This window comes from Aphis gossypii, chromosome X (assembly GCF_020184175.1).
Source record: "Aphis gossypii isolate Hap1 chromosome X, ASM2018417v2, whole genome shotgun sequence".
Classification (NCBI taxonomy): domain Eukaryota; kingdom Metazoa; phylum Arthropoda; class Insecta; order Hemiptera; family Aphididae; genus Aphis; species Aphis gossypii.
The window spans coordinates 52,322,738-52,348,142 of record NC_065533.1 but is presented as its reverse complement, the minus strand read 5'-3'; the positions used below and the strand labels follow the sequence as shown (position 1 = coordinate 52,348,142).

Below are 25,405 nucleotides of genomic sequence, written 5' to 3'. Positions count from 1 at the left end.
CATTCGTAGTATAATGTCCTGTTGGAGTAGAAACGTATATCATAGTGTCATCACCGCATAAATCGTTGCCTGTCAATTATATAATCATGGGTAGATAGCATAAGGCAACTACCATGTATTCGTATATTTTTTCTGGCTAATTTTTTCGTATGCAGAGTAAGTATACACAATACATTTCACAATGTTTATGACCAAAATCTCGAAGTTTGTAGTGCATATTTTTGCATATTTTGACATTTTTGGGTTTAAAGGACATATTTTTATATTGTAAGAGCATATTTTAAGTTTATATATTGCATGTTTTGAAGGTTTTTCGAAAATCATGTACTTCGGTGAATATTTTTCATGACCAAGGACACAAATTATTATATTTAACTGTTTTTATATAATTTCTCATAAAGACGATAGAGATACTCATTTTATCTTAATTGTGAATCTGTAGATTATAGATTACAATAAAGTGATATAAAATTTAATTAAAACTTATAGAGAGATAATATAAAACTATTAAAATTAAATATTTAAAGAAAAAATATAATTTTTAGAACTATAAATTATAGTGTATTTTTTTGAGGGCATATTTAACTGCATATTTGATGATTTTTTAGTGCATGAAAGTCCTTGCTCTAATCATAGGGAATATAGTCTCTAGTTGATGAACAATAAGACGTTGCATCTCTATATTATATAGTCGTCAGTAAGTTAAGAACGGTATTCAGATTTTGTAAGTTTCACGCGAGAAAAGTTATTTAGCACAAGCGGGTTAATCCAAACTATGTGCAATACTGTACATCTATTAAATCTTTGATAATATAATTCCTGAAAAGCCGCGAGGATGATAGACTTTGAAACGTCCGAGAGATCGACCGTTTTGACACCCCAGGTATAACATAATATATAACACGCAGTACATAATAATATATTATACTGCGATATACATCTATATAATACGTATTGATATTATTGTATATAGGGAATGGCGTGTATCGATGACTTATAAAAATTCTCGCCTGCGTGTTCACTGGAACGATGAAATTATCTGAAACGATATACGATACTAGTACCTATATATATTACATATTATATTATATTTTATACGCCGCCCACTATATATATATATATAATATTATGCAGTCAGTAGACGCAGTGATACACTGACCTATAGAAACGACATATAAGAAATCGTATAACATGCAGTTTTGTCGAATTCGACAGTCGATAAATTCATAATAATAACATATTATACGTTTATGTGTGATGTAGTTTAAATGAGATTTCGTTATTTTATGATGTTATATTTGTATACTTGCACAAGCATCATCATGTCTATTTCATCAAATATCATCGAATTGTACATTTTGTTTTTTAGAAAACAGTTTCATCTTATATGTTATTTTAGTGTAAGTGTGATTTTTTTATGACAAGCAGATATTATGATATAAATTACCATAATCATATATATATAGGTAGGTATATATAGATACGCTTTCCAATCTACATAAAGATGGGGGTGTAATAAAGTAAACACACTGCACAAATGTACCTACTTTGTACGTCTTAAATGTTTTCATATTAATTAGATATTGATTATGTTTATTATGCTTGTATATTACTTGTTATATTTATACACAATTAATGTAATCTATGTAAAATGTATATATGATTGATTAGGCATGTGACCAATGTAAATCAAATATTTAAAAATATAGAACTTTCAGCAAAAATTTGGAAAATTTTTCTTAGACAATTCGCGAAAAATATTGCAACTGATAAGTGATATTATCTCACATGGTCATTTTTTGATTGTACAGATAGATATACTTATTACTTGTACTTACTTATAGGTATTTTTTAATTAAATCGCTTTTATACTGACTATATGATAACTGAAAACAAATATATTAATGTGGTTAACATTTAAGTATTTAACAGATAACAATAATCAATAAGTACATAATAATATAACATACCACGTACGAATATATGAGTATCTACATAATTAAAGGTGTATAATATATGAAAGAGTAATAATCATCATAATATAATAGGTACATGAAAGATGAATAACTACATAAATAGTTATTCAGTTAAAATATTTATAATTCGATTAAATAGATACATTTAAACGAATCTATGTTGTTATGTACACAGGTATTATATTATGTCTTATTGTTATATACGTAAAACCAATTTATAAAATAATAAGAATAATACATTTATTATTTTATTTGGAACTATGTTAATGCTCTTAAAAATTGTTTACGTTTAAGTAGGTATAAAAACGAATAGTAACAGTATTTCATAAACAATATATTTTGACTATAAAATAGTGCATATTATATTATTATGTATATAAATATATAATAGGTATAGTAATGTTATAGTGATTTGGTTTTAAACTACAATTACATTTTAAAATAGTGTACTGAAAACAAAATACTAATTAGTACTAAGCCTAGATAATATAGACTTTCCCGCACTATTCTCACGAAACAATCATTAACAAAATGTTAAATGCACAAAATTAGATTTTCACGTACGCATAATTTATACAGATCTCATGACTACGTAGAATGTCCTCGAATACGCTTTAAAATAAGGCCTCTTTTGTGTCTTGTGGTATTCATTGTTAATATCATTCATATCCTCTGCAGTCTGCGCCCTGTCTATAACTAAACAACTGATGCACTGCATCATCCGCTACTACTGTACCTATAAATACACCTACACACAATCGATCGATAATAATTTAACTCCATGTATATTTTTTTATTATTTAATAAAACAATATATTATTATATAAGTCATTTAACTTATATTTAACTGCATTATTACATATTCATCATTAATAATTATTGTATTTACAATAGTTACCAGGTTCTAGTCTTAAATCAAATTAAGTTGTTTTCAACAACGATTAATTATAGATTATTATAATAATTAAAATGCTATTTTTTACCAACCGAATAATAAGTATTCTCAAATCTCATCTGTGTTGTTACTATTATAGGTATTATTGCAATATATCACTAAATATATAAATCACTTCATAAGTATAAATCAAATGCGTATACCTATTATATTTTACTGTATATAATTGACACAACTGTATATCTATATATTTACATTATTAATTTAATTGTTGTTACTAAAAATTGCAGTTTTTCATATTTTTTTTTTATCGTAAATAGACATTCTTGTGTCTTATTATTGAGGAAAAATTTACAAATTATTGAAATAAATAGTTTATAAAACGCCTATATTATAATATGTATAATACGTATACCTATAACGGTCATGATATAGTTGTAAATAAGTAATAAACATAGTGCACTTTTGTTATCTGTGGGTTATAGTGTTTATTATTATTATTTTTATTTTTTTTTTATTGTACCTTTATATATATATTATAATATACATTTAAATACACATGTAGTTTTTAGTGAAGCCATTGCTTATTAATTCCATTGTAAATGCAATGTAATGATTATGAGGGCTTCCTATAATAAACATCTGATTATAAAATAATATTATTCATATTACTTACATATATGTATTACTGTTTTATATTTAAAAAACTTTTTAAAATAACTTTACGTTTTTGTTAAACGAATAAACGATCACCAATTAAAATAATATTAATACCGGTGCCTATATCTATATATAGCATATTATGAACTAAACCGACTTAAATAAAATATGATAATCATTAACCACATTTGAGCTATTAAAATTGATCTGTTCCAAATGAAGAATCACAATTTTTTCTATTATACAATTTTATATAATTATAAATTATTTAATTTTTAAATATTAACCCCCGTAACTATAGTCCATAAGTCCAAATTGGTTAGGTTTCAGTTGTTTTTATGTAAAAGCAAGCAATATAATTTTAATGAGAGTCATTTAAATCATTTAATGGGTTGATCTCAAGTTAAACATAAATAGGTTTAGAACACAAATTAAATCTATAATTATAACTAGATAGGTATGTTTTAATATTGGAGAAGTTGGAATAATTTGGATACCATAGACATAGAGAGTCAGAGAGGAACTTTAGAACATAATGTTAATACTTAAAACCAAGTTAAATACATTTTGAGACTTTGAGAGTCAAGATTTTATGAGAGGATTTAATTCGATTTACTTTAAATCACCATTTTTAAATATATTTATTTTTGAGTCATTTATTGTATAATTTTTATAGGTTAAATTATAATAGGTATAGTATAGGTACCTACGTTAAAATATTTAATGTTCAAGCAGTATATTTTCTAAGGGTTTTTTTTTTTAATTTGTTCCGAAATAATATTTTGAGTATTTATGATATATTGTGTACCTATTTGATTATACAAAAATGTAAGTTGAGTCATATTAAGTTAAAACTTAAAAAGTAGTTAGATACAATTTGATTACAGTATTTCGCGAAATGAACCATGCAACTTTCTCAAATCAGGATCACTACGTTATCAGATAAGATTCTTGTTACTAATAGCTTTACAATAAAATTGTTCAAGTTTCCAAAGATAAAATTCGATAACGGCAATAATTATTATCGTCTGTTATAATATATTATTATGAGTATTTTAACATAAATATCAAAAGTGATGTTATAAGGATGTGTTGAATACAATACGAATTTAAAAAAGATGATATATTCATACTAATATAAATGAATACTTGGCAAAAACTGGCTTTTTGCGTTTATAAAATATTAGTGTTCGATTAAATCTACCTATAGGTACCATGCGCGTGATCTGAAATTAAATTTTAACATGTTTATAATATTATAAAATTATTATAAAACGAAATGTTTATTTAAAACGATTTACCTATTTAATATAGGATTGCATAATGTTTCTAAAATATTAAATTTATAAATTATTTGGTATTTATTTTACTTATATCAGGAAAAATATTTTAATGCTCAATCATGTTAATTATGAAAAATATTAAATAATATGTTTATATAAACTGCCAAATTTATCTGGTTAATATATACACACAATAAAAAATCATATAAAATTTTAAATCGAACTTATTAGTTATTATAATATTATATGTATGTATACTTTTTATACCTATTATTTTCGTTTTAATTAAATATTATATTATACGTAGATTACGCCAAAAAAACGTAATATCTATGTAACTAATAACTAATAAGTAGGTATGTAAGCTATGTTATACTATAATTTTGAAATAAAGATGTATATACAGCATAAGCACCTTAAATGTATATTATTCATCTCATATATAAACCAATAAATTAAATTCGTTGTTAACTTGTCAGTAAATGTACAATTTTACATACATTTTGTTCTTCCCCTGATCGTATGGTATACTTACGTCAAGCTATAGACTAGACGTAGCAATGTGTATATTTTTTAACACATAACGTGAATGTCAAGTATGAACATAATTTATGCGTTGTGAATAAAACATAAAATTAATAATATAGTATTTAAAGATTTTAAATTTATTAGAAGCTATATTAGTGAAAGTCATAGGTATTTAAAATTAAATGATTTTAATTTTACCACCGACAAAATTTTTTATAGGTACATAATCAAAAAAAACCGATAATAAAATAGGAAACTAAACAGCAAATATTAAGCAAGCAATAGCTTTAAAATTTAAGCTCAGGATACCAAAATAATTCATACTATATAGGCTAAATATAATATTGATACGATTGTTTGTGTAAATTGTTTTCGTATTCGAAAAATAAACATATAATTCGTAACATTTATTGCTAATATTATATAAAATAATTGAATGACATTTTTGACTTCTTAAATAATAGTGTAATAATAATAAGTGGTTTGATTGTGGGGAAAATTTTTTATTTGTCAATCATATTAAATCAAGCATTTATTTTTTTTTCCTGTAAATATGGATAATGAGCACAAAAGTTGTCCAAAATTATTTTTTCAGCTATTTATAATAAATTGAATACAATTGCAGATTACTGCAGTTAATACGTGTTGGTGTTTCTTCCTAGTTTATTTTTAACTTCTGAGTAAAGCTATTGATGTTGATAAAAACGCATTTCTTTTAATAAAAATTATTTGAAGCGAAATAAAATATATATGGACTTTAAACATGTCATATTCACGTTTCAAAAGTATGGCCTTAGCTTAACTAGAGGGATGTTGTTTTCATTTATATTAAGCACAATGAAACAAAATACAACAATTGGGACTTAAAAATTCATTTTAAAATACAGATTCAAAAATATGACAAACATTACAATAGCTTTTCTGATTTATTTTTATTATCATCTACAGAAGTTAAAAATAATTACGATACATTTACAATTACGCTACATTTACGATTCAATGATAAAATATCATTGATATTATAAAATCAATAAGAATAAAAATTTTTGATTATATAATAGAAATTTATCTGAATAAAGATAATAAACACTTCCGCCTACAAAGTAGAAAACATATTACGCCGTATGACGTGCAACTTAAAAGTTAGAAAAAATGACAACAAGGAGAAGATATTATATGGAATCATATTTATTGAATTCAAATATAATTTTTGTTAAAATAAAATAATAGGCGTTAGATATAAATGAGTAAGTAGTTATTAAAATAAAATTTGTTAACCTGCGGTGAAAATAATTTTATTTAAATTATTTATTTATAAACAAACTAATGAAATACCTAGTTTTGTTTGTTGTTTTATTCAAACCAGATAACAAAATAGTGATAGCGCCGATAGGTAACTAAAACTATTTTTTATGATTTTTTTATTTATATACTAATAGCAGCCCATGTAACTCGCTGTAAGTGAGTATCCTAGGTCGGAGACACGACTTCAAAAAAAAATATCGTAAAAAGTTTAGTAGTCACTATTTTAATTTTGTGATAAGATAAGTGATGACAATGTTTGCGAAGTTGATACCAAGGATTTGATGTTTTGATAGTTTGGAGATTTTGTTATAAAAGCGTAAAAGTCTATGAAAGCAAAGTTTGAATGTTTAGCAGTCGATCATTAACCAGTGTAAATCGATGACCTAATGTGAATAATGTGACCTAATGTGAACCTAATGTGATTGTCCCGCAACGTAATGTGTTAGAGCAGCGGTTCTCAACCTTTTTATATTCGCGTAGCGCCTATACAGTTTGAACATTTTTACGTACCACCTGACCATATTTTTGCTTTTTTTTTTTTGGTTATTAATAATGTATACGTATATGTATTTATAAAAGGAGATTTTCTTCGCGTACCACAGGTTGAGAACCACTGTGTTAGAGTGTTAAGTAGTCAGCAATCAATTTATAATTAAGTGTATAAAAGCAGTTTTAAAATGTGTGAAAGTTTAAATGTCTAACGGTTGACCATAAACCAGTGTAAAACGAAACCCGAAAATCCCACCTCCTGACGTCGAAAGACTTGTGCTGTAATGTAAATTAAAAAAGTTAAAGTCGAATCCTTGATTTGAGTTTCTAGTAGTCAATCACAGTATCTTATAAAATATAAGATAAATATGAATTAAAGATATTAATAAAGTTAGAATAATTGACCGATTATTGTTGTGAATTATTCCGGGCAGTGTTGGTAATAGTAATGTATAACTCACACACATACAACACTTTATATTTTGTTGATTTTTTTAAAAGAAGTTTAAAGTTAAATACAATATATGCAATATAGAACTATTAAGTTACAAAAACAATAAAATAAGCAACAAATGTAAACTAAAGTAATATCCAATAAAAAATAAATTGATAAATTTTAGTAAAAAAAAATAAATATTTATAAAATAATAATAATTTATATATTTTTATTCATAAAAAATATTTGATAAAACCCAATATACATCTATGTGTAGTTTCATAGACATCCTAGACGGTTTATACTTCTCTGTTTGGTAAAAATAAAAATACATTAATACAACCAAATAGATGGATATTATTACAGTCGGGGTGAATAAAAAATATAATTTTAATTTTCTTCCTTATTATTTTACGATTTGTATATCAATAGCGACTGCAGTAATTTATCATCGATAAACATATAAACTTATTTTGATTTATTATACCCCTTTGGAGTCTTACAACATTCAGAACATTTTGATAAAATACAAATATTTTGAAATTTTTAATTTTAAACAATATTGATTAATTATTGAGCAACGCAGTTTTATTGAAAAATTTTAAATCGAGGTACAGATGAATACAGAGCAATGTTTCTTGATAATGACGTAAAATTAGAATGTTAGAATGTTGTAAATGTAAGAGTTTAGGTCAAATTAGATAGAATTTTTTTTTTACTGATTAAAAAGTAATTTAAATAATAATTATTTAATTTCTTGTGTTCGTCTTATAAACTTATTTTTTTCTAGAACTACAATAAATCATCCTCATTAGCAATTCCTATCGGCTTCAACTTCATACAATGGAATGTGAACTTTATGAGGTCTAGTTTAAATTATATAATAATTATGTAATGATCTTAATTTTAAAAATAATTTAATGATACATGAATAACGCCGATTATTTTGTAAAAAAAATTTTTTTTTATTAATTTTAATTATTATTTTTTTTATTATACATATTAATTTTGATAACATTTAACTATATGATTGTAGCTTAATATTTTAGTGTCTATATCTCTGATTTATCTAGTAAAAAAAAAAAACCTGTAAAAATACAAAATGTATACAGTATATACAGTACTTATTATAATTTTAACTTTATGAGTTAAGTGTTACTCCTAAAATAAGATGAATTTAACATTGTTAATAATATTAATCAAGTCTTTTTTGTTAATAAAAATTAAACTTAAAACGTAAATTAAAAATTACTATACTTCACTGTCTACGCTCTAAAAGGATATTATTTTATTGAACTACCAAAAATATAAACCTTAAAATATTTGCACAGTTGATTCGAAAGTGTATTGTAACTAGGGACACGGTCATTTTGTATTTTTTTTTTTTTTTTTGAAAAATTATACTGGTAATTTATTCAGTTCGATAACCAGTTGTATGATAATATATACGTAAACAACACAAGTAGGTACCTAATCGTAACTATCAAAGCCCTCTCGTCTCATTACTAAAAGACAAAAATTGTCTTTATTTTACTTTGATATTGATTTAAAAAAAAGTAAAATATTACATTATTTAAAAATTTAACTATAAAATAGTCACTTCGTAGTTCGTGTATAATACGAATCCAATTTCCAATTAATCATTTATTATTTTGCAGCTATAGTTGGTTATTATATTATTATACGTTTTATAAATTGATAAAATATTTATGTTCTTTGCGATATCAGTTTTTAATTAACCGTAATTTATTAATGGTTTTTGTAAACGAAATGGATATTTATTAGTCGAACCTCGCGGGCTTGTTTAGGTATATGATGAAAGTTATAGAGCACTTACGTGCGTATATTACCTATAATATACTCAACCAGCTCGTTTCGAATCCGTAATACCATCACGCGTGTATGTAATCGGAAGAAGCGATAGAAAAATGACATTAAATGTAATTTATATAATAACATAAATATATATAAATGGGTATATACCTGCGTAAAATAACGATATGGTGCGCAATTATAACGTTATGTGTAAATAAATAGACGTACGAAATTATTAATTTCAATCGTATAGGTGTATATACGGTGCGAATATCATTATCATAATGTATATACCTACCACTCGGCTTTGATGAGTTATTATATTATATTTTTAAATGTTTATTATTGTGTGTATATAATAATACGTGTGTGTGTGTGTGTGTGTGTATAATATTGTCTCGCCGAGTAGTTCAAAGAATAACACACGTATATATAATATTATTATAATATGTAAAGCGGCAGTTATTTTCATCGCCCGAGGACTTACCCGCGATGTGTCTGAGGGAAAACAATTTTTTTATTATTTTTTAATCATTGATTTCGTAAAGGAGAAAAAAAATAACGAAAAAAACAAACCCCAGACATTGTAAACTCGCTGACGAATCGTTTGTCGAGCAGTCAAAGTTGCATTATGGGCGTTCTGCACGGCGGGTTTAACGTTACATGTTATGCATTATTATTGTAATAAAAATAAAGAACTCATTTTCTCGGCGCTGTCCGTTCGACGGGGGCTTATTGTACAATGGTCGGGCGCAACACTACAGGAAATGACAACATCGATGTGTGTCCAATGAACGAACGTCTCGAAAATCGTATTTTGCTGACTGTTAATGTGAACGTCCGCATACATATTATTATATAGATGTACAGTAGGACGACTGTGATATTGAGTGTGTGTGTATATAATATACAGACAACATTATTAGCATATTATATAGAGAGGGAGAGAGAGAGACGCACGCACACATACAATGTACGACGGTACGGAAAGAGAGACCGGAAAAATTCTTTTTTTAATAAAAAAAATACTTTTTTTTTTCTTCTGACAATTACCGGTCGATTTTCTAAACGATTTTTATACTTTATATGTTTGCCTATATTTTTTTTTTATGTGAATATTTTTCGTGTATATAGTCATAACAAAATCTGAGCAAACATCAAATAATAATATATATATATATGATATGAATAGTTATTGGAATTTATTATATACGGCCGTATTAATCGGGATGTACTATAATAGGTATATTATTTTAAAATATATATTTGCAGATTAGATTCTCGTAAGATTATTGTGTCATGCTATAACGGTAATTATTTCACCGCAATATGATATTCTACAAAATTAAAATACTGAATAATTCAATAAAATATTGAATATGATACACACCCGATGAAATGTATACTATACATAATATTATCATGTATAATAATATGTATAGATATACAGACTATGTATTACAGGGATTTTTTTTTTTAAATTAGCACTCATTATCTTGAAAATCATTAATGATTTTTTTGAAGAAAATATTTCATTAGAAAACAATATATTAGAAAAAAAATATACACTCTTCTATTTGTATCTTAATTATTTTTAAGGCCAATTACTTTTTTTTTTTTATAAGAGTAGACATTTTGAATTTTTCTTTGCAAAGCAAAATATATAATTATTCTAAAATTATTGATGTATAAAAATTAAATTACAAATGAGCACATTTTAATCAGTTATATTATAAATATTTAATGCTTACATGAGTGAAGAAGTAAGTTAGTTACCCCCTGCAGTGCTACTCCACATAATTTACAAAACACTTAATAATATTTACATATTAACTAGTTACTAACTATAGGTACTACTCGTTTTATTAAAATTATTAACAATAACATAACAGATAAAAATTCTCAATAAAATATTCTTTTTTTTAAAAAGGAAATAAAAAATGTACACAACTATTTAAAAAATAAGAAACTTATAACGATAAAAATAATTATTTTGTAGCCAAAAACTTTGTTTTACAAAGCCTTCAAATTATGCAAAAAAAAAAATGTTTCTATACACATTAGTTTTTTTATGATGACTTGTGTTTTCTGTTAAATCTTAAAAACCAATTCATGTTATATAATATATACAGTATTTAATATATTTATATACAAATTATTATAAAATTATGTTTAACCATAATACTTGGTATACCTATATCAATACCAAAATAAAGATAGGTTGAAGGTATCATATTCATAAATACTATACAGGTGTAGGTATACTGGATAGTGTAGGTAGTAGTGTACTGTATTGTTGGTTATGTATAATACTATATAGTTATGTAATCTGCAAATCATAATCCACATTTTTTTTTTTTTAAATATTTTATAAAATATAATTACACGAAACTAGGCCTAACTTTCTGTAGTTACTTACAGTTATAATATGATAAATTGATAACCATTAAATAATCTTCATAGCGTCAAACAATTATGATTACATATGAAAATATTTTATTTTGTAAAATTAGGTAAAATAAAATAAACAATATTTTGAACTGTATTTAATTATTGGAAATAAAAACGAATGCACATTGTACAAACTATAGGATTAATAATTTTTGATGAAATAATTCAATACCTAATCATAAATACATTTATAGAATAGAAGTATTAAAATTTTATCAATGGCTAATACATCACAAAACGATTAAAAGAAAATGACGAACAAAAATCTGTGAAAATTTAACTTGAAATATACATATTTTTTTTATAAAAGCTTATTAGGTACAACTACATAAAGTATCAATAACATAAAACGTAGGTAATAAAAACTAGGTGAATATTAAAAATGATTCTATATCAACTGTGAATCCAATTTGTAGATAGACGAATAGATTTATTATGACTAGAAAACAAATTTAATTTTGTTTGGATAATAATTAAGTGCTATAATAGAATCATTAAAACATATACCTAACTAACTTCAGTTTTTTCAAAGTTCATAACTCAATGTAAAAAAAAAAAGAAAAATAGTTTAACGATAAATTACATTGTATACAAAATTTATTACGATAAATTAAACAACACGTGTATTTTGTTTATTTTTAATCTCTCGGAAAATTATTAGTTTAAATAATCCTTTATTACAAAAATAAAAAAACACGTTAAATTTATGCATATTTAGTGAATAACTGAAGCAAATAATTGATGTGAAAAACATGGTTTTTTTTTTTGTAAAAGGAGGGATTACACGTGTTAATGTGTTATTAAGTGTTATACCACACCACTATATCGTTTATATTACGTAGGTATACATTAACACTATTGGTATTGATATATCATATGGCTTCTACAGTTCTATCGACACCCATTTGATTATTTGAGACTAACATATTAACTATGTACGAGATAAATTTAGATAATTTGGCTCCACTCGGGGTTAGAATGGTTGTATGTATTTGTTTTTTTTTTCATTTTTGCTATTCGACTGTAGTGTAAAGTTATTATTATTACGGTTTTTCGATTTCTTCTTAAAAATCCCTGTCCGTGGTACACGTGCGCTTAAATTTTAACGTTGCGCGGAGTAACCGTGGATCTACCATAAATATGTAAGTTTGGCTAGACTATAAGTACCTACTAACTTCTGATAGATGACTTGAGCGTGATAAAAGTATAAAACGGTGTTTCGACTGATTGCAGAAAAATGGTCTTTGTTCGGAAAAAAACTGCAGCTACTTTAACGCGACTCACCATAATTTTACTCGTTAATGCCATAATATTACCTATTGTGTTTATTATATTTAATCATTTAAGTGGTACGACTTCTAAGTTCGATTTATCGATTTTTTTCCCGTTTTTCTCGGCGATCAAAATTATGCAACGTCTTATTACACATCAACACCACCATCACCACTACCACGGTATACGTCATAGTCTTTTATAATAATAACGCGTGCATAGGCACCGCGGCCGTGTATTGTTTATTTAGCTGCACCAATCTCCTGCAGACCGCAACCCTTTCTGCGCGGATAAAAGAAAAAAACGGATAATGTTCCGGTTTTATAATCTGTCGACGACGACGCGCGTAGACCCCATGGCTGTGTTTCACTCATACAACTATATAATATGTATACACAAAACGTATTACACGTATTATTATAATATTTCGACATCGGCACGCGACGGGCTGCGCATTGTACGATTCCTTTTTTATTGGTCGTTTCTCTTTATTATTTATGTACAGACGTTTTAACCCGTACATTTATTGCTATTCTACAATAACAGTAATAATAATACGGCATCGGACAACGAAACGTAATTGTTCGCACGCGTTATTTTCCCCCCGGACGACATTAGTGGACGCGTATAAAGACGAGTGGATGCATAAATAACGATAATGACGATGGTCTCTTACGACATTGTATATGCGATTGTTCTGTTGTCTGCATTTAACTAAATATTTACAATATCGATCACACATTTTTTCGATTACTGGAACTGTATCGTTCCGGTTGATTTTTCTATTCTGTGTGTGTGTTCATGAATGATAAATCATAACAACTCATTGCCATTATATAATATTATCAGCTGTATATTGTATACGAGCAAAGACGATTGCTGCTGCTGTAATGACGTGTAAGGTAAATTCACCATGACGTGTAGCCCTCAGCCGAGTATACCTAATTATTAACTTTGCCTACCATAAGGTAGGTATAAATGCATAAATTGAATATTCTAATATTCTAATATTCTAATATTCACTTATTTTATTTTTAATACAATAATCATACTAAATGTTTATTCCTAGAGATAATCATCTGCAATACAATTAAAGTGTGTTTAAACTAAATTGTATTTTTGTCATTCAAGTAGATTTGCATTACACTAAAACACCCAACTCTTTTTTTTTTTATAAGTACACGAGTACCTACTTATTGTAATTGTCGAGTTTACCGCTGTATACATGTTTAAACAACAAATACCCGTACATTTATTAAATATATTAAAATATCAAACTATAGAAACACCGATTACATTATTTTATAATATTCTATACATTTAAAGTAAATCTGTTATGAGAAGTATTTATCAGGGTTAAGTGTTTTCTTCATAAATTTGTTGAAAATCCTTCTTATTTGCAGTGTGGTCAGCATAGGATCAAAATTTATATCCCTATTCGTACAATACAATATGGTTTGACTACTAGTTCGTTAATAATTACGTGTGGAAATGGATCGGAATGGGAAAAAGGGTCGTCGAGCGCGTGGGCCCGCGAAGCCGTACGACGAGGTGCTGAAGCCTTGTTCGTAAATCGCGTTAAGCACACACTTTCTAGTATAATTTTTCACACACTGACGTACACGCCTGGACACGGTGTAATAGTCCTCGCCAATGTGTCCAAGTATGCACGCCCGGAAAACGGTCGCGTGAGACTATATCGGCTTTTACTTGTAAGGCATTCCGAAAAAAAAAAAACTCTTTATACCCGTATAGTTGTGCACATCGAGGGGAAAGCGAGGGGATAAAGTCGTATAATATATATAAAATAAAAATAAAAATACCGTCTGGTTGTTTTTCTTATGATAAGAAGGGATAAGTCCAAATATGCAATCATGTCACCGTAATGGCAGAGAGCTTATGTCTATAATACAACAGCTCAGATACAAAATCGACTAAATAATATTGGCGAACGGATAGGATATGACCGAGTAAAAAACTGATTTAGTGATATATGTTTCAATTTGATGCGTAATTTATAAATTTATTAACAAATCGACTTAATAGTATATTATTATATTTATGATACAATTTGGAATTTAATAAGAAATAAAAACTAGTACCTACTTGATTATTTATGATTATGTGTCTTTTGATAATTAAAAGCTCAGTTTTCGGAAGAAATAAGGAATCTAAGTTATCTTAGCGAGTATAACAAATTAATTTTTCCTTTTAAAAATTTAATTTTGTCTAAAAATTATTAATAATATAGTATGTGTTTATTTTTAATATGGTAATAGTACCTAATAATAATAAAAAAAAAATGCTATGACTTTTTAACTATAAGTATAATAAGATTAAGTTATTAATAACATATTATAATATATAGAATGTACCAAGTATGTTCATTTCTATTTTTCTTTAAGTAAAAAATTTTAACTATTGGAATTTTTAAATAAACTAATAAACTACTTAATTTCTAATTCTTGAGAGATTTTTTATAGCATTGAATGAGTATTCAGTGGTGATACAAACTCCTATTTTCAAACGAGAACCACCTTTTTGAAAGTATTGTAAACTAGCTGTTTGATGAAAAATGTTTTTGAAAATTTTGACCAAATTCAAACGAGTAGTTTTTTAGTTGTGTTTATATTAAGAATAATTGTCATTGTTTTATACAAATATTAAAAAAAATTTTATTATTGGACTTATTGTATACTTATTAATACTTATATAAATTGATAAAATTTTCAAATTTCCATATTATACATATCTTTCGAACATCATGGATCTATTATCCTTAATATCATAAAGTAAATAATCCAAAAACTACTTGTTCAAATGTCGATACATCAATATTTTTCGCTAAATAATTTAGTCTGAATTTACACAAGAACAGTAGAGCCCTTATTTGAAATACAGAAGTTTTTAGTTCCATATGACACTTCTTATAAGTATTTCAAACAATGTAAGAATTTAAAAATATTGGCTTTAACTGCGTATTTAAAAGTTTTGAACAACTGCATTATTAAACAGAAAGGGGAGGGGGTAAGAATACTATAATGAATTACCTTGTAGTCTGTTTGTTTAGATATTGTATTTAAGTAGAACTCTATCAGTTAGTTACAAATTTATAATATAAGTTAGTTGTTGGCGTGGCGTCAGAAAAGAGTGAGTGAGAGAGGGTTATAAGTTTATAAGTTATAAATTATAACTAAACACGTCCTTGTCTATAATAATGTTTTATTGACCACAAGACTTCAACATTTGCCCTGTTTATCTCATATTGGTACTAAACAAAATATTACTTGTAATATACTTATATTATACAGTAATGTATATACTAAATGACTATAATAAAAATGTTTATTCGTCAAAATTTCGAAAAAAGTTATAAGGTATTTATTAGTTATGAACTTATAATTACACATTTATTATATTTACATATTACTTATACTTTTATAAATTGATTATAATACTATTTTTAAATGAATGAATTTATTTATTTTCAGTACTTATACTCAATGAAGATAAATTATATATTTTTACTATACTTCAGACCATTGCTATTTATTTAATAGGTAAATCATTTTACTATTACTTATTATCTTTTTAGGTTAAACAAAATAAACATAGAGAATTATCTTATATGTTGGTTAAGTGGTGAATAAAGATATAAAAACTAAACACTATAGTCTATTCATTACTAGCCATAAATGTAAAAGTTCTGGCTAAGCCATTGCACGAAACCAAGTATAAATTAAATTATTTTCAATGAAATCAATTACAACTTTTATATGTATTATTTTTTACTTAGTTTTTGTGTTCGCGTGTTAGTGTGGAAACTAAAATGGTTTTAAAATGGTGTGTTTTTTGCCTACAAAAACGTTTGAAGTAGTAAAATTAAGTACTATGAAAGCCCCAATATCGATTAAGAAGTAAGAAACACTGCAGATGGTACTTTAGACGGGTCATTGTTGTAAATGTCTAAAGTAGTTTACGTGAAAAAAAATTACAATTTTGTTAAAATGTCGCGATTAAAAACACTTTTTAAGAACGTACTTAGTTTTATCACAAAGCACAATATAACATTTTTAACTTAATATATATGAAATCAACTTCATAATTATTTAAAAATATGTATATCTTCACTAATTAATAATGAAGAGTTTATGTAAAAAAAATGTATATCGAATTTACAGATTATTTGTAAAAACAATAAATTATCTATAATTTGTTGTGAAGAAAACTTATACTACCTATATTTTCTATATTTTCTAAGTAGATATAAAACAGACATATTAAAAAATGTCATTTAAATACCCCCTAGTTAGTAATATCAACAGTTATACGTATATGATAGGTAGAAATAATTTTGAAATATACCAATTAATCCATTTAACTAATTTTGCAAATTATTATGCAATTTTATTATTTTATTATATATGTATATTAAGTATATATGGTTAAGTTTTATGGTGATAGTTTATAAATATATCGACAGCTGTCAAAAAATGATAATATGATTCATAATCAATTAAAATTAAATTTAAAGGGTCATATTTTGAGTGGTTAAATTTAAATTACTGATACAATTTTAACTTGTATATTCACTACATAGATAATTATGTACCTATTTAAAAATATATATATTTCTAATGATTTATTATTATCAGCATTTCAATATTTAAAAATCAATAATTTATTATGAACCTAAAACTAGCATATGAATTTATAATTATTACAGCACTCATCTTAAGGTAACATCATTAGGTATATAATAATATTATACCTATATATATATATATAATATAATTTCATCTTTAAATTAATAAAAAATTATGTTGTGTTGGTTTCAAATTAAATATTTTTGAATACCTACTATTATGATTAATAAATTTAAAGCAATAATTATTATGCAATTTTCATTTTGATTTTTTCAGAAAATTGCAAAAAGTAATTGAGTCTGTTATATTCAGATATGAATCCATTATTTTATAAATTAAAAAAAGTACTGGAACAGTGGTTTCTGAGTAGGACAGTATCGTTTCGGTTCGTTCGTTAAGGCAATAATTCATTTAAATTATGGTCGTAGGTATCGGGTAGGTTGTTCAAGGGTGTATACTACAGAATGTCCCGCTGTGTTTGGCATAGTTAATAACTTTTTTAAAATAATTTTTTTTTGACCTGTATTTCAACATTATAGACATATATAAATAAATTAATAAGACTGCAGTATTTTTAATTTAAAAAATTAGATAGTTATTTCTATATGATTTTTCTACAATAATTAAAAATGAAATTATTATTTTTCATTAGGTGTCTAAGTAGATATTTATTTTATAATGGCTTTAAAAGTATACTTGTATAGTTATAATATGTACATATTACGTACAGAAATAGATTTCAAGAACATATTTAAAAGAAAAAAGAAAGTGTTAGGCTTAATATGACCAAACAAACTGTACATTAAGGATAAAAGTAGTCGTTGATAATTATGTTTATTTATAAAATGCCAAAAAGCTCAAATCGAATTTCATTAATAAGCTGTATTTTTTTGAAAACAATTTTAGTTTTATAGATATGACATTATAATTTAAGCAAATCTTAAATAATATAATCTTTTATTGAAAAGTGAATTGTTTTCGTGTTTATTTGATAATATTTTTAATTGAATCAATAGTATTATATTGTCTATAGTAGATATTTTTTATTTTGTGGGGAAAGGTAAAGTAAAAATTTCCTAGAATTATAATAATTGGAAAACAAATAAAACAGTATTACAAAAAAACGGGAATTTTCATACTGATGTTCAATTTTGTTTTTTTGTTATAATTAAAAAATAAATAGCTATAGTGACTTTGTATTTACACCAAATATTTTTTTGTATTTTTGAGAAATCATAAAAATTTTAAAACATTTTGCTCTTTTTAAAATTCGAGTATTTATAAATATTTTTTCTAGTAATTAAAATGTTTTTTTATCTTTTCTTACCTAAAAAGCTATAAATATAACAAATAAAATTTATTTATTATTTTTTTAATATTTCAAGTTAAAATTCTTACAATTTAAATAATAATCACACTTAAAATTGAAAAATTAAGCATTTTTTTTACTGTAAAGAGTAGTAACTACAATTTTTGAAAAAAAAAATATAATTTCTTCGTCGTTCTTGAGTCTGTGTTACACTCATACCATTCAGAATATAATAGTATTATCAAATTAGACATTTTTTAAATTTCTCCTTTTTGAATATCAAGACTTATTATGCATACATTAAAATTATCATTTTATGTAAAATATATAATAATACAAAGTATTGTTATAAGTTATAAACTTATAACTGTTATACAGATGGACTTTATTGAAAAAATTAGTTTTAATCAAGTAGTTATAAAATATTCATTAGCTTCAAATACTTGTTATAACTTCATATTTAATTTATTAACTTTATATTTTTAAAAATGTATTAAATTATTGAATAATCAAGCAACAATTAAATAATTACCTAAAACACATTTTTAATTAAATTAAATTAAATAACTAACCTTTTCTGGAATAATTAACAGATATATATTATATGTATATTTTGTTTTACTACACGTATTTTTTAACAAAATAAAATATTATACTTAGATAGTAACACATTATTTGAATAATTAAAAATGAAAATACATTTTATCTTCTATCGATGATTATATGATTATATTTAAAACATAATATTATGTATTATACATATTAAAGTATTTACGAGAATTTTCTATAAATAAATAACGATTATTAATGTGGAATTGAAGAAAATTGTCACCTTTTATATTTAAGAGTAAATAAAATAATTTGTTTTTACCAAATAGCATGGTGTTATTATTTTTAGAAGACGTTAGCGACTGTTGGTTGTTACCACTTTTTTTATTATGAGAGAAGGGGAATACCCCTTCTCTGAAAAATAAACAGACCCGCGTTATGTAACAACCCGTATGCTCTGCAGTGTGGTGATAATGACCCCGTCACATTAATGACTGATACCCAGTTTTTGGAGACCTGTCGCTTAGAATTACCTAATGTCTGATATTACAAAAAAAAAAAAAAAAATGCGCATGCCCATATAAACTTATACTATTTAAATATTATATTTACTTACTTTATGAGTTCAATTGAGTTTCTTAGTTAATTCACCATTTCAAGTTGCCGTTGAAATAACATTATAACAAACTAACAAATACGTTCTAAGTACACACTATTATAATAATATATACACAGCATTAACACACTTTGTACACAATAATCCGCGAATGTATGTATTAGAAGTGTTTCATAACAGTGACTCAATTCGCTTTTTTTCTTTCTTTCTTTCTTGTTTTTTTTTTTTCTAATCGGCAGATATGCGCTAATATAATAAATAAGCGCATAGAATATTTTGGCAGATAAGACGAACCCAACGCACAGTTTGATAACTATGTAACATCTAATTACTATGCGGAGTGCAATAAAGGTCGGGCACGTGCAACGTGCATATTTTAATGACGTAATTGATAACATTTTTCTTGATAATTTTTATTTTTTTTTTCGGAAGTAAAGTTCTTTTTGAAAATTGTTTCTTTGCCATAAATAATAAGTCTATTTAATAAATGTATATGTGTATAATAATTATTAACACGGTCCTTATCAATTCGACTTGTCATAAATTGGCCGCAAACGACGACTTTAGACGAACTTAAGCATAGCGAAGTTTATATACTTCAGCAATAGCAGCAGTAGGTATACGTTGGCTTATCATCATCCTTGTATATATTTATCGGTGCTACTTTTTATACTATATGCGATCTGTACATGTACCGCCGTTTGAAATTGTTATATATATTAAATACGAGGTACCTATCGGCGGCAATGTGGCTATTGTTTTTAGTTTTTACTGATAGTAGATCACGCCATAGCAAAAACTATTAGTGTTATTTTACGTGTTTAAATGGTTATTTTAACCATGAAATTGCGTTCACCTATAACAACTGGAGATGACTCTCTGTTTTTACGGTTAAACAAAATCAAAGTTCTTAGGCTCGATTTCAATTAATAATGGTTGGGTTAATAACCTATACTATAAAATTAATAGCGCTCATGTACATTATCGCGTTGAAGTACCGGCAGATAACATCTATTAGAGATAGTATTACAAAATAATTCACGTCGAATAATTTAAACATTTAATTATATCAATAATAAAACATATTAACATTTTATTATATCCATATACGATTTATTAATTTATTATACACATGAATTTTAATAATGAAACGTCTAACGCAGATATTTTTCGTAGCTATATCGGTATATTGGTTTAAATATAAATCTTATATTAGAAATAATTAAGAAAACGAATACGATCTGTAAAATGAAAAACAATAAGTAAATTTGATGCAAGATTACAAAAAACTGGATGACGTGATACAAAAAGGTACCCAGGGACACCACTTTTGCTAAATTTAGCCGAGAGTGATCTATAATTGCAAATACTAGGCTAGGTAAGTACGTATAAAAATATAATAGGTTATTAATGACTCATTTTCAAGCTCACTATAGATAAAAACCAGATCAAAAAGGTTTCGAGGTCAAAACTGAGATAAGTCAAATGTAAGTTGTAAATATCCCTTAACACATTTCAATATATTTGTATGTACAGAGTGATTAATTAAGAATGTCGATTATCATTTTCCCCTTTAAAAATGAATAATTCAAATAATAATTTTTTATAATTTCTAAGTAGGTATACTTGTCTTAATATTTTCAATTATTTAGATTTATTACATCATTCAAAAAAGCGTCTTAAGGCGAGATAGCGGCCGCACTTCATCAAATGAGAATGAAACATTTTTACTCTAAATTATTGAGTAGATAACCATTTTAAAAATATCGATGTAACTAAATCAAAATCCCAACGAATAATTTCTGAATTTATAAAATTTATGCAATTAAGAATTTAGGATAAATACTAATCATTAAAAATGGTTTAACTGGTTCTACTGGTACTTATATATTTGCATATAATACGATTATACAAAGACCATGATACCTATGTGTAAATTATATTAATAAATATTAAATAGTATAATTATTTTTTTCTAAATTTAATTTTTACATACATTTTACACTATCTATATGACTATATTATTATAGAAATTTGAAAAAAATATATATATAAATATTTGTACTAAAATTAATTTATAATTATCTACGCACCCATCTATATTTTATTATATTTAGATTTAATGCCGAATTCACTAATCTATATAAATCGTTAAGTAAAATACATTTTTATCACCTTATACACGGTGGTTTCTCTTATTTAGATAAATTAATACATAATTTTAAAATATGAATGTTAATGAGTTGTATTCAAAAGCTGTTAGTTGAATGTATATTATTTTTATAAAAAAAAAACCTTTAAAGAAATTCATATTTTTTCATCTTGTTATTGACTCAAGTTCTAGAATCTTTATAAACTAATTGCTACCTAGCTATGTTGGTATATAATAGTTAAAATACAGGGTATTTTTTCATTCAACAATACTCATTATTTAAAATCTATTAACTTTTTTGAAAATATTTTTCTTACATAATTAACAATCAAAATAAAACAACATTTAAAAATAAATTGTATTTGTTATCAATTTTCATTATATTTTTATAAGTTTTTTACTTTTTTGAATATAACAGTATACATTTTGAATTTCATAAACCGATAAAATAATATTTTTCATAATATGTATTTCGATGTATCAAAAAAGAAATTTTAACGAGTAGTTTATGAGTAGTATTTAAAGTTTTAGAGTAAGAGGCATTTTGTGGCGGAGTGATATCCCCGTACCACTGCACTTCGTTCACCTAAACATTAAATACATATAACTCATAAATTACTTGTCAGAATTTCTTTTTTATACACAGAAATACTCCGAAAAATATTCTGCCTCAGAATATGAAATTAAAAATGCATGTTGTCATTCAAAAAAGATAAAACTTAAAAAAACTACAGATAACAATATTATTTTAAATATATATATATTTTTTTTAATGCCGTCTTATTTCAACTGGAAATTAAGTAAAAAAAAAAAATATTTTTTTATAACGTCAATACATTTTGAAACAATAAATGTCCAATAAAAAAAATCACCCAGTACATGAATATAGATATAGATTATTAATACTATGATTTAATAATTATTGTAAATTGTAATAGCATACCTATGCCATTGTAGGTACTTCACATAAGCAGATCTTCAAATAATTTTAACTATCACTTTATATAATATTTTATTACACACGAATATATATTATGATAAAGTATTTAAAACTTGAAATTATAAAACAGTGGTTTCTCACTCACGTGGTTGAAGTGTAAAACAAGGTATTTTAACACAATATAAACTATTATAATAATATTATAACGTTGAATCGAATTAGGTAAAAACGATCGACTGCGTTTGTATAATATATAGTTTAAGTATTCATAATACACTGATATTATATTCATAATATGTAAACATATATAATATATTATAAATTTATATAAATGATGTACACAAATCAATTTATAATTGAAATTTACTCTCTTTTATTGAAGTACATAAATTATATTGACCTATTTAATGTTTTGTACGTAAATTCGCACAGCTCTATGTTACGGTTTAAAAGTGTATGAACACGCCCGTCCCGATAACCACTATATTATGTATAATAATATATTATAAACGAATAGGTAATTGCTCAACACTCTTACATAAGCGCGGGGCGTTTGTATTATCATAAAAATGTTTAATCAAATTCACACGATGTACGTTTCAATTAATTTATCTCGAACAATTTCGATTTACAGATTTGTCACAGCTTTTGTCTCATAAACACTGTGATACTTTTTGTACCGCTTATAATAATATTATATTATACTAGGTATATTGTTCGTATTTATTTTGTTTATTTACTAATTGTGAATTTTTCTGCAAACGGCATTTCACTGATGTGTAGAATATAATATTATTATATTGTAATATTTTATCATTTACGTATATATATATTTTATTACACACGAATATATATTATGATAAAGTATTTAAAACTTGAAATTATAAAACAGTGGTTTCTCACTCACGTGGTTGAAGTGTAAAACAAGGTATTTTAACACAATATAAACTATTATAATAATATTATAACGTTGAATCGAGTTAGGTAAAAACGATCGACTGCGTTTGTATAATATATAGTTTAAGTATTCATAATACACTGATATTATATTCATAATATGTAAACATATATAATATATTATAAATTTATATAAATGATGTACACAAATCAATTTATAATTGAAATTTACTCTCTTTTATTGAAGTACATAAATTATATTGACCTATTTAATGTTTTGTACGTAAATTCGCACAGCTCTGTGTTACGGTTGAAAAGTGTATGAACACGCCCGTCCCGATAACCATTATATTATGTATAATAATATATTATAAAGGAATAGGTAATTGCTCAACACTCTTACATAAGCGCGGGGCGTTTGTATTATCATAAAAATGTTTAATCAAATTCACACGATGTACGTTTCAATTAATTTATCTCGAACAATTTCGATTTACAGATTTGTCACAGCTTTTGTCTCATAAACACTGTGATACTTTTTGTACCGCTTATAATAATATTATATTATACTAGGTATATTGTTCGTATTTATTTTGTTTATTTACTAATTGTGAATTTTTCTGCAAACGGCATTTCACTGATGTGTAGAATATAATATTATTATATTGTAATATTTTATCATTTACGTATATTATATATTTTATTTATTTATTTATTATTTTTTTTATCGAAATAAGATTGTATTAAATAAATTCGCATATCGAATTTTATCAAAGCGCGTATTATAATAGGTACATATACGCCATACCTACGGTGAATGTGAACTTTGAACATTGTTTATTAAACTGTAAAATTGTATTGGAAAACTCGATGGTTTGATCTTTGTATAAACGGTTGTGTATATGGTATACATCTGATTGCAATTATGATAAGTAATATTATTTATTATAATCGCTGCTCGAGATTATTTTTTTATTCCATTACATTTGGCAATTACACTATCAAAAATGATTTCTCTTAAAAATATACCAAAACATTAATACATAAATTATGGGTACGGCAATACTACACGTGTCATTAAAAATTCGTTTAACACGTGATACCACGATGATAATAATATAATATGATTTAATTTTGAAAATATAACACTGTCCCGCTGTAGTGTTAAAACAATAATGAATCGCGC

The 25,405-nt window shown here is 25.2% G+C and overlaps 1 protein-coding gene across 3 annotated transcripts in view; it reads right to left on the bottom strand.

Annotated features, from left to right (window-relative positions):
* LOC126552009 (transcription factor MafB) overlaps nucleotides 1–23,514 on the bottom strand; it is a 51,613-nt gene extending 28,099 nt beyond the window's left edge. For 2 of the 3 annotated variants that reach the window (XR_007605865.1, XM_050206479.1), the window contains exon 1: nucleotides 20,231–20,650. The gene's annotated coding sequence lies outside the window, so the exon portion shown is untranslated. Of the gene's footprint in view, nucleotides 1–20,230; nucleotides 20,651–23,325 lie in introns of those variants that run through there. The other variant, XM_050206480.1, reaches the window with a different exon arrangement.
* Nucleotides 23,515–25,405: the final 1,891 nt, after the last annotated feature.